This window comes from Pongo abelii, chromosome 17 (assembly GCF_028885655.2).
Source record: "Pongo abelii isolate AG06213 chromosome 17, NHGRI_mPonAbe1-v2.0_pri, whole genome shotgun sequence".
Lineage (NCBI taxonomy): Eukaryota > Metazoa > Chordata > Mammalia > Primates > Hominidae > Pongo > Pongo abelii.
In genome coordinates, this window is record NC_072002.2 from 20,090,571 (window position 1) to 20,097,844 (window position 7,274).

Below are 7,274 nucleotides of genomic sequence, written 5' to 3' on the forward strand. Positions count from 1 at the left end.
AGCACATTCCTCAGGTAAGTCATTTCTCTTCCCAAGGGGATTGAATGAGTTTATGGTGAGAGGCTGAAAGCTTTTCTCCTTTATTTTCCCTCATGGGAAAGGAGTGGAAGTGCTATCCTCTCTGTGGGAATCTGCAGACTACGGACGTTTCCCCCAACAGTTGGCACTGACTGATTGAACTGCATGTCTCTCTGTCCACGTCTTCTATATGAAGAATCTAAGTGGGAATAGCCTCCAAAGTAATCCGATAGTACCAAAGCACTATTCTAGTTTTGTATAATTTTTAAGTATCTTCTTTAAATTTTTTTTGCAGACTCCATCTAAGACACAGCATACCAGAGTCTCCAAAGGGCTAAGCTCAGGAATCTATTCTCAAGCTCCCAACAGGAGTCTTATATAGCCAGGCAGGCAATGATCATATTTGGGGACCATTCGAAATAATCTAATGCATATCCTCTGAACTTCAAATTTTTAGTATTCTCGTTTTCTGCTCAGTAAGCTCAATTTCAACACAGTTCACAGTTTCTCATATCCACTATGGCATTCTGCCAAGGAACTACAATTTGTATTCTCTAAACCCATCTGTTCTAAGAATGCTGGGCTGCTTATCAACTTCTAATGTACCTTGCTTAAACTTTCCTCTCTCGATGTGTCCCTGACTGAACTGCAGAAGACAGAACAACTGTACTCACCATCTCTTTCTGCATATCCTATGTCTCCACAGAGGCCACGGTGTCTTCACAAAGCTAACTGCCACGGTTTTCGCAGGTGATATTTTCCCTTCATGATTTTCCATTTTCTACTTGAGCATTAAAATATCAGGAAGAAAAAGAAGATAATCATATAGCAGTTGAAGATATCTGCCCCAGCACAGTCCATACTAAGTGTTCAGAATTTACAGTTATATTAGATAACTATAAATTAGATAACTATTAACATAATTATATTAGATAAGTAATATTCTTCTCATCTTCAAGACTTAAAAAATTAACTTTTAAGTGATATTCAAAAAAGGAAGATACTCACTCATATCAACCCAATTAAAACCACATTTTCTATAGCTGGATGTAACAATCTTAATCCAAATCATTCACCAAAGTTGTTTAACTTTCTTAAAGTAAGGCTCTAGAAGTTTGCTTCTTTAAAAGTATCTTGCAAAGCCATTATGAGGTAGAAGAAAAGTTTAAATACACCACATTTTTCTACTCCATCGTAACTAAAATTACTACTCACGGGACATATATAGCTTCTGCATTTTGGTCCATCACATTTTCCACCATCAAATGAGTGTACTGTTAAGGTTCTCACTTTATCATCAGCATAATATATTTTGCTTCCAGAATGCCCAGTAAAGCTGAAATTTTTCATTTAAAATGATTTTAAAAAGTCACAAATATCTGCTTAACAATCTTAGATCTGAGTTTTGGCAAGACAGTTTAATGCATACACAATGAAAACACTTCATTTCTCACTCTCTCACACGTGCACAGATTAAAACCCCAAAGTTTTCACTGTATTTCCTCTTTCTTATACAGCTCAATTTTTAACATGCAGCTTACTTATAATCTAAAAACAATTTTAAACATGATTGTCATAAAAATATTTTAAAACAGAGATGAAATGTATAAAGGCAGACATAGATCATCCATGGTTACATCAGTTACATTTCTTTAGAAACAGAACTGTTTCTGCTCCTGTAAACAAACTTTTTTCTCACACATTTAAAGTGAGGTTAGTGCTGACATAAAATTATCACTCTACTAACAGTCTGAGTGTTTGCACTGTGCTTCAGGTACATTATCTTCATCTTCACAGCCCCAGCACTCTCACTTGAGAGTATGAGTCAACAGAATTTTGTAGGCTAAAACCATTCAATAATATTTTCATCAATACTAGAATGATAGTAACATTACAAAACATCAGAGGCCAAAAATGTTTCTTTGTTGGAACCCAAGATTTTAACTTACTCTTCATTACCTGAAAATACTGTTCATTTAACATCTTTAGGAAAAAAAAAATATTCTGGAGATGAGTAATTCCTTCCTTAATACTTCACCCAAGATGATTCCTTCACACTTATCCTCCAATGCTTTGTTGTTTTCATCCATTTGATGTAGCAGGCACCAAGAATCACCTTTCCTTTGGTGATCTGGCATAACGATCTCTTATGCTTTTTGCTAGTTGTTTGATAAATATTTTGTAAATTTTTCCATGGTATGTATGCACTGTTTTTTGTAGTTCCAGTTCTAAAGGTTTTATTAGGGAATGAAATCTTAAAAGAACAATTTCTCAGTGCTTCATAAACAGCTCTAAATGGTGGTTGCTTATCATCATGGTAAACACCTCTGTTCCCGTGAAAAATAAAGATTCCTTCTTCTGCTTCTTGGCAACTGCTTCCATATAGACAATGATCTGGACAATAATTCCATTGATACAGAAAGACAAAAATGCTTTCTGGATGACGAAAAAACATGATATCCAAACATGATATCGCCCATGTGATGTTTAGTTCGTATTTTTTAAGCCATGTCATAAGTATATCTCCTCATTGTAGTCACACAGTTGTCATATCATTCTTGAAATACTTCCTTCTCATTCGAGTCATATTCCTCAACGTAACTCCAGGGTTTACTCCAGTTTTTCCACAGTATGGTTGCCTAGCGAAGCAACTATACCATCTTATTTGAGGTTCCCTGTGTTCTGAGGCCACAGCAGCAATTTATGTGGAATTAAATTTCTTTAGTAAAGAACAAATATGATCAACTTGTCGTAAAAAAGGCTATCAGTGTGGGAGTCAACTTCTTTCAGGAATAACAGCAAGAACAATCTCTGCGAGCTACACGGTTTAAAGAGATTTTCCACTGCTGCATTCTCACTTGGAAAGGTCATGGGGTATATTGTATAATTAAATATTTGGAGAAATGACCCCTGTCTAGCCTTCCTTTAAAGCTATGATGTAGCTGATCTTCAGCAAAAACCTGGAATTGAAGAGCTTTGATCCTGAAAATGACAGCTGACTTCAACATAGTCATAGTTTCTTCCAGTCTTTCACCACAGGCAACTACAGCCAGATGCATTTTCTCAACAGGCTGTATTTTCAGACTACACCTGTCCCACCCACCAGGATGCGCAGCGGGACCAGCGCTGCCCGCGCCTCTCACGGCACCACATCCGCCTCCTGCCAGCCAGGAAGCCACTGAGGCCTGCGGCTTCCCGCCACCACCGCCTGCTGCTTCCTCCAGGGACATGGCGAGCTGGCTGAAGGCCTAAAGGAGCGAGCAGAAGCCGCAGGCCAGACACAGCGCCACCACGTGCGGGTAGCGCCGCATCGCCCCAGCAGTGTTCCTCGGTCTCGGTCTCCGCCCCGCCCACCTGGCGAACTGGAGCACAGGGACCATAGTTCTGGAAATTTACCCTTTTTCTCTCCATGGATTCAGCAGCAGTGTCTAAAAGAAAAAAATTCATCAATCAATCATTTATATATATTTTAATATAAAGATAAAACACTGCGAGCCAGTGGAACTGGATAGAAAGTAATTCAATTTTACAGAACACATCTGTTTTTCAGGCTCTTTTATATTTAATATAATTTTATATTTAATATAATTAATATTTATATTAAATATTAAATAGAAATATTTTACATTTAATATTTCTGTGGAATTCCCCTTTTACTTAAGAATTCATTATCAGCGAATTAGTTTAAGGAGGCTGTTTTGTTAGAGGCTGTGGTTGCATTAAAAAATTAAAATAGGAAAAATGACTTGTAAAAATTCAACATTTTATTTTATTTTTGAGATGGAGTCTCGCTCTGTTGTCCAGGCTGGAGCGCAGTGGTGCGATCTCGGCTCACTGCAACCTCCGCCTCCAGCGTTCAAGTCATTCTCCTGCCTCAGCCGCCTGAGTAGCTGGGATTACAGATTTGTGCCAGCATGCCTGGCTAATTTTTGTATTTTTAATAGAGAAGGGGTTTCACCATGTTGACCAGGCTGGTCTCGAACTCCCAACCTCAAGTGATCCACCAACATCGGCCTCCCAAAGTGCTGGGAGTATAGGCGTGAATCACTGCACCCGGTCAAAATTCAACATTTTAAACTACCACTTATTATATTCACTGTGTCTGTGATTTAACATATCTGTTTCAGTGGCCACAAAATTATAAAATGTATACAGAAGAGTCTCTTAAAAAAATTAAGGAAGCTCTTTCTTTTTTCTTTCTTTTTTTTTTTTGAGACAGAGTCTCGCTCTGTCACCCAGGCCGTACTGCAGTGGCGCTATCTCAGCTCACTGCAAGCTCCGCCTCCCGGATTCACCCCATTCTCCTGCCTCAGCTTCCCGAGTAGCTGGGACTACAGGCCCCCGCCACTACCCCCGGCTAATTTTTTTTTTTTTTTTTTTTTTTGTATTTTTAGTAGAGATGGGGTTTCACCGTGTTAGCCAGGATGGTCTTGATCTCCTGACCTCGTGATCCGCCCGCCTCAGCCTTCCAAAGTGCTGGGATTACAGGCGGTTTTTTTTCTTTTTTTTTTTTTTTTGAGACGGAGTCTTGCTTTGTCACCCAGGCTGGAGTACAGTGGCGCGATCTCGGCTCACTGCAACCTCGGTCTCCTGGGTTTAAGGAATTCTCTGCTTCAGCCTCCTGAATAGCTGGGATTACAGGTGCATGCCACCACGCCCAGCTAATTTTTTTGTATTTTTAGTAGAGACGAAATTTCAGCACCTTGGCCAGGCTGGTCTTGAACTCCTGACCTCGTGAGCAGCCCACTTAGGCCTCCAAAAGTGCTGGGATTATAGGCGTGAGCCACCACGCCTGGCTGGAAGTTCTTTCTTCTTAAAAGAATTATAACTATAATTCCTACTGGCATGACAGTTTTACTAATATAGATTGACTTTTTGCTTCAAATAACCCATTCATACATCTAAATTAATTTTGGCCAGTATGTGTGTGTGCATGTGTGTGTGTGGATGTGTGGATGTAAACGGCAGTAAAGGGTAAAAGGGAAGGTGGAAAAAAGGGAGATGGTCTAACGTTTTTCATACACTTTTTAAATACACAAAAGATATGTAGTAAAAACAATGGTGTAGTGAAAACAAAATATTGCAAACTAGAAAAAAGACTTAGTCCCCGGTCCCGTTCGGTCCCATCCCATCGCGGCGCCAGCCAGCCGTAAGCTCCACGCAGTTCAACAAGGGCCCCTCCTACAGGCTCTTGGCGGTCGTCCAGAACCGGCTCCTGTCCAAATATGACTCCCAGAAGGAGGTAGATCTCCGCAGCTGGATCTAGGGACTCACCGGCGTCTCCATCGGCCCGACTTCCAGAAGGGCCTGAAGTACGGGATTATTTTACGCACACTCATGAACAAACTGCAGCCAGGCTTAGTCCCCGAGATCAACCGCTTCCTTGTAGAACTGGTACCAGCTAGAAAACCTCTCCAACCTCCTCAAGGCCATGGTCAGCTGCAGCATGAATCCTGTGGACCTATTTGAGGCCACGACCTGTTTGAGAGTGGGAACGTGACGCAGGTGCAGGTGTCTCTTCTCGCCCTGGCAGGGAAGGCCAAGACTAAGGGGCTGCAGAACGGGGTGGACGTAAGTGAGGAGTACCTGGAGAAGCAGGAGCGGAACTTCGACGACGCCACCATGAAGGCTGGCCAGTGCGTCATCGGGCTGCAGATTACCAACAAATGCGCCAGCCAGTCAGGCATGACTGTGTACGGCAGAGCACGAGGAGGCATCTCTACGACCCCAAGAACCACTTCCTGCCCCCCGCGGACCACTCGACCATCAGCCTCCAGATGGGTACAAGCAAGTGCGCCAGCCAGGTGGGCATAGCGGCTCCCGGGACCCAGAGGCACATCTACGACACGAAGCTGGGAATCACAAGTATGACAACTCTTCCATGTCCCTGAAGATGGGCTACACGCTGGGCACCAACCAGAGCGGCCAGGTCTTCAGCCTGGGCCGACAGATACACGACCCCAAGTACTGCCTGGGAGAGCAGTGGCCCACGGGGCTCCCTCGGGCGCCGGCGACTGCCCGGGGCCAGGGGAGGCCCCTCAATATCTCCCTTACTACCAAGAGGAGACCGGCTACTGAGGCTCCCAGCACGCTCTCTCCCCACATGGTCTCCCCCGTCTGGGTGTTTGGGTTTTTCTGTGTTTTCGTCTTTTTTTCTTTTTTTTTTTTTAACCTGCTCAGTGCTGCCAGTCAACCGAGGGTCTGTGAGTAGCAGCGTGGGATCAGGCAGCAGGGCTTTTTTCCCCCTTGCTTTCGTTCCTTCGCAGGACTGAGCCACCGGGCTGTGGGGGAAGAGATCAAGGCCCTATCCCGATGCGCCTAGGGTGAGGGTCCCCGCTGGCACGTCCAGGCTGTGGGCCGAGCTGTGCTGGGGAGACGAGACCTGGGCATGGAGGGAACCGGTCCCCGAAGGTTTCCGGTTGCCTCTCCTCTTCCCCCTTTGTCAGCCAATCAGTTTGTTGTTTCTGTACCCGCAAAAGTTTCAAGAAGTATTAACAAAAGAAAAAAAAATTTTCCCTCCTGGGGAACGGGGCGGGGACAGTGGGTGCTGGGAAATCCGTCCCCTGAGAGACGGGGCCCGGCAACGATGCTAAAATATCTCAGGATCCTGAGTGGCTGGATTTCCCTAGGACCCTCAGACCAACAGACCTCAGACCCTCAGATTACGCTGGGGTCCGGTGAGGAAACTGAGGCCGGTACAAGGTAGTGGAGTTCTGAGTTGCTAGTGTTAACCCTGACTTCTCTCCATCCTAGCCCCCCTATCCCCGTGGCCCTCAGTAGGGTTTTTTTGTTTGTTTTTGTTTTTGTTCTTTTGAGATGGAGTCTCACTCTGTCGCTCAGGCTGAAGCACAGTGGCCTAATCTCGCCTCACTGTACCGGCCTCCCACGCTCAAGCGATCCTCCTGCCTCAGCCTCCAGAGTAGCTAGGACTACAGGCCTGTGCCACCACGCCTGACTAATTTTTTGTATTTTTAGTAGAGACGGTATTTCACCATGTTGGCCAGGCTGGTCTGGAACTCGCCCTCATGTGATCTGCCCGCTTCATCCTCCCAAAGTGTTGGGATGACAGGTGTGAGCCACCGTGCCCAGCCCCTCAGTAGGTTTTAAGGAGCCGCAGCCCTCCTTCTCCCCTTCCGGGCCTGACCAGGTATACTGCTGTATCTCCCCTGGCCACACGCCCCGCCAAGTACTGCACAGGGCACCCCACCCAGGGACCCTGCGCATGAGATAATGTGAAATACTGACTGTTGACCAAA

The 7,274-nt window shown here is 44.6% G+C and overlaps 2 pseudogenes; one reads left to right on the forward strand and one right to left on the reverse strand.

Annotated features, from left to right (window-relative positions):
* Positions 1-2,100: 2,100 nt before the first annotated feature.
* On the reverse strand, positions 2,101-3,329 carry LOC129051670 (glucoside xylosyltransferase 1-like; annotated as a pseudogene).
* A 2,011-nt stretch (positions 3,330-5,340) lies between these two features.
* LOC129051671 (calponin-2-like) lies at positions 5,341-6,096 on the forward strand (annotated as a pseudogene).
* The last annotated feature ends 1,178 nt before the right edge of the window (positions 6,097-7,274 follow it).